Source organism: Pseudophryne corroboree, chromosome 8 (assembly GCF_028390025.1).
Source record: "Pseudophryne corroboree isolate aPseCor3 chromosome 8, aPseCor3.hap2, whole genome shotgun sequence".
Classification (NCBI taxonomy): domain Eukaryota; kingdom Metazoa; phylum Chordata; class Amphibia; order Anura; family Myobatrachidae; genus Pseudophryne; species Pseudophryne corroboree.
In genome coordinates, this window is record NC_086451.1 from 314,352,497 (window position 1) to 314,357,284 (window position 4,788).

The 4,788-nt window shown below is 37.8% G+C and overlaps 1 long non-coding RNA gene across 1 annotated transcript; it reads left to right on the top strand.

The window, feature by feature from the left end:
- Positions 1-648: 648 nt before the first annotated feature.
- On the top strand, positions 649-4,470 carry LOC134947744 (uncharacterized). The gene is made up of 3 exons (XR_010182739.1): positions 649-1,024; positions 2,050-2,132; positions 2,586-4,470. It is a non-coding gene; the product is annotated as an uncharacterized LOC134947744 (long non-coding RNA).
- The last annotated feature ends 318 nt before the right edge of the window (positions 4,471-4,788 follow it).

Here is a 4,788-nt window from a genome sequence, read left to right on the forward strand (position 1 = left end):
ACTCATACATAAAGTTTATCAGACATAGTGCAGTTAATTAAGTATGGATTGTGGTTTTCATATTAATATTATTAATTATCTGGGATATTGACTGTTATATAGGTTTGTTATACTCTATCTTTTAACTTGAGATTCAGTGGCACATCCAGTCAATGCGTCTATCAGCTCTTTAAAGAGAGTAGAGTTCAAACCTGACTTCAGATTATTATTATTTTTTCAAATAAATGTTTGTAATTGTTGTTAATAATTCTAATTTCTTTTTAGTCCATCCTGGTTTTTTAATTAATGTTTTATTTTCTGTGAAATATATAAAATAAACACTGTATGGTATAAATATGTACAAAATGTTTGTTCACATGTATGTTTACATATATTGTTCTATCTACCTCAGAGTGTATAATTTATTTAATTTATTTTGGAGTTATAGGTTTCCTCTGTTTTCCGTGATATATAAGGTCTATATAATATTGTGTCTGCCTTTTTGTTCCCTACAAAACACTCTGTTGTGAATTACTAAGCATTTACTATTTGACAAGCTGATGTTGCTGAGTTTCTTAATTAATTGATTGATTATTGACACCTGCATGTATTCAATCATTTGCTTTATATACTGATACCTGGACTGAGGGGATATACCTTTGAGAAAGTCATGTGGAGCATGATGAAACCGGTTAGGACGCCTCAATTCTTTTTTTTTTTTTTTTTTACCAACTGGACTTCTACACTCTGCCTAACAAGCCTTTTGCATGACAAGCACTTTCATCTATACTAAGAGACCGATATTGGCCTTGCAGCCCCTGCAGTGGCATATTATTTTTTGCGCGCTGCAGCTGACATCGAGGCCTGCCGAGCAGCATTGGCAACTCAGTCTCCATAGTGGCTCCTTTATACCTCCAGCAGCATCTACGTGTAGGACTCCACCCGGTGCAAGCTTTGCACTCTCCCTCCCAGTGACAGCTATGTGGTGGGCAGCGCAGGATAATCTAACCGAGGATTCTCGGTTAGAAACCAGCCCACGGGAGAGGTAATTTTGACTTTATCTGACATCGGAGCATTTCTACATAAAGGAGCTCCATTAATACATTCATGGGACTGCAGTTACCAGTTTAAAACTTATGAATTACTCCACATTCTAACAATTCATTCATATCCAGGATACGATACTGTTTTTACTTGTTGGATACAAATGTTACATATTGTTACTGCTCACACCACAAGTGCTTGTTTTATCTGATATCCAGTACAGGGTATTTTACTATTTTCCTTATAAGGTTTAAGTCCAGACTATATGTTTTATTGTATGAAATTTATTTTATTGTCATATTAAATTTTCTTTATAATTTTATCTCAGTATACGTCAGGTTTTTGTTCATGTTTCCAATTTCATTGCTCAGCTGAGTTCTTTTTTTTTTCAATTGAGGTTGGGGATGCCTGCCTTAAAACTACTGTGTATATATAAATTGCCTGATGTATATTCTTTTGTAATTTATGAAACATTGTTGTGTAGAGACAAGAATATTGGTTTACAGACAGTCCTAAACCTCAGTGTTTAGAGCCTTTCTCCATCCCCAGCCATTGTGCAGCAGTTTATGCAGGGGAGATGGGGTGTTCTGATTTAATGCAAAATATACATTTCTCTACTTGCTTACGTTCCCCATTTATATAATAGAGTGTAATTTTACTACAATGACAATAATTTACTTTAATTAATCAAAATCTGTGACCTGTGCTTGTCTCCATTTTACAATTACTGCATATTAAAGCAATGATTACTTTGATAAAGTTGATTGGTAAATCATTAGCTAATTAAAATTTAATTACAACTGCATTGCTACCATTTATTACCAATAACTCTAATTAGGTTTTGTGGCTGAAAACAATACAATGAATAATTAAACTTTAAATAAGAAGACACTATGCATTAATAATTTATCAATGTATTGTAAAATGTGTAGTTGTTCTTTATTGGGATACTTCCTCTTCATTTTTATTGCACACACATTAATGGCAAAACACTGTAGAAATAGTAATTTTTTTTTTTCCCCATAGAAAGTGCAATACTACCATGACTAATATGTGAATCTGTTAAACAAGGTAATAGCACATTCGCAAGATGAGGGTGTAATCACAAGGTAAGGGTGTATTCATGAACCTGTTTTGCACCTCTGATCAAGCTGTGTACTAATTCCTAGCAGCATGTTTCATAAAAGGATAACAATATCACAATTTTATAGTCTCATTCCAAATCTCGCTATTTTATGGAGTATTGTGTACGTTTGCTATAATATGTGTACGCTGCATAATCTGTTATTTATAACAATACAGTGAGATTTTGTACATGAATTGGCTGATAAATGTACACTCCAGACGGATCCTGTTTGAAAATAATGTATAATTATTTCTTGCAGACCTGCATCCCTCACACATCAAAATATTTCAGTTCTTGCTAGACTTTGCCATTTTGCTCTAACTAAACATTGCCAGGAACACCTCACTACTAGCTTCTAGTCACATTCTGTAGACAAGACATATAAGAATTATGAAAAAGTCATGTCAATAATTCAGTACATTCCATTTGGCTCTAGATCGACAGCACTTTGTGAGACCAGTGATGTCTTCTTACAAGCAAGAACCACAGTCATCCTGCTTTATGTTATGAGGAACACCTTTACTACATCAGCATAGGCAGTACCTGGAGTTAAAAAAAACAGTGCTTAAGGAGGATGCTGCCCTCTCCGCAGGTTAAGTAACTACTGGAGCTATCCAGAGCTCCCAATGGGCAAATCCAGGACATTTTGATGGACCCATCAAGGATGTCTTTCTGGACAAATCTGTGATTTCTAACTATGCATGTCCAAGGCATCTTTACAAAAATATTCATGGTATCTTACCAAGCACATCCAAGACTTGGTGGCAGGCACACATAGGATGCTTTGCTTGAAACACCTATGACACCTTGCTTTCCATATACAGTGCATCCCACTTAAAATATTAGAGAGGATTTTGCTGGCCAGTGCCACCATCATGGGGGGTACTGAAGGGACAACTGTCCCAGACCCAGCCACTCTGACAGAGAAGGGAGGGCCCGGGCTGCTCATACAGCCCGCAGCTGCCATCATTGCTGCTGCCACTACCTTGCAGTAAGGTGATGGTGGGCCCCATGTTCTCCCATCTCCCATTGGCACTAGCACAGCCCACTGCCCATGCAGCAAACTACTAAAGAGCCCTGCTGGCTGCCACTGCAATAAAGTTTATTGTGCACCTGTGGTTCACAGTGGGATACAAGTGTGACTGATGCTCTTCCAATGGAGATCTGTGGTGCACTCACTGTTCCTGCACAGTTACTCTGTCCCAGAAGCCATGATAACACCTGCAATAGGGGACAAGATGGCCGCTGCCTGGTCCCGCTGAACTTGCTCTGCAGCAAATGACAATGCACAGGCTGTTGCTGCTGGACCATGAGATGGGACAAACCAGTGCATGCTGTAGTAGGCTGAATCTCATGAATCTGACCCATCTGCCATTGTCACAGCGTAGCGGGAATCCTGCCAATTCACTGCAGGCCTTTGTAGACCAGCTGAGAGCGCTATCTATATAATTATGTAAGTCATGTTTGTTTATACACACACTAACACGTATACACATCATATTTGTTTTCCTCTTTGTTTTTAAGGAGGGGCGGCACCAAACACAAACTTGCTTCTGGGATACTGGGATGAATTTATGCCCCTGCTTTTCATGTTGCAACATTGGGCTTATTGCCATATTACAGTATGTAATGTTGGGATGAATATGGTGGCATAAAACAGGCATCATGGATATTAATTTGTATATACTGGGTGTAGAGTAGTTATTTGCATTAAACTGTATACAGTGTGCAGCATTAAACTGTATAATGTGCATTGTGATTGCAAGCATAGTATTTGCTGATTTAGCCATACTGTCCATGCTTTTTATATACAATGTCACCATATTATGCAGTGAACATTAAGGATATTTTTATTTGCTAAACTTTTCATATACTCTGAGATTCATTCTGTGATCTATGTTATGCACAGAACACTAAATATGTCCTTTATAAATTAAGTCAGGCAAGTCTTTTATTTTATCTTTTATACAGGACATTGATATTTTAGCATGATGTACAGAGTAAGCATCTCTTATGGGATCCAATAAAAACACTGACAATAACAATGTAGGTATCCATAATGTTGACAACACAACATCAACAGCTATGATGTTGCCATTTTTAGAATGTCAACAGGTGAAATGTCAACATTAGGGTTAGAGTTAGGCTGCAGGGGGAGGGTAGGGTTAGGCACTAGAATGAGGGTTAGGAATAGAGATTAAAATTAGTGATAGCAGTCACCGGAGGATCGGAGATCTGACCTAGAAGTGACGGTCAATTCAGCATTAGGATCTGGAAGATGCTGCTGGAATCTTTGCTTTGCCAGGAGATGGTAAATCACCACTGAGTCACCAGGATGAAATGTTGACTTTCTAACATCAACATTTCATCCCAGTCTACATGAGGAATGTTGACATAACCAATGTCGCCATTATGGCCATGTCGACATTCTCAGGTTGACATTATGAATCTCAACATTATGACTGTCTACATTTTGTACCCAGCCCTCTCTTATCATCATGAATATTTGTGTTAGGAAATACAAAAACAACCACTTCAGTAATCCCAGCTCGCCATGGTCTAATGTATAATAGTCTAAGACTGGAGTCAGTTTAGAGCTCTGTGACCAGTCCCATTCTTTATGGTTTTGCATACAAATA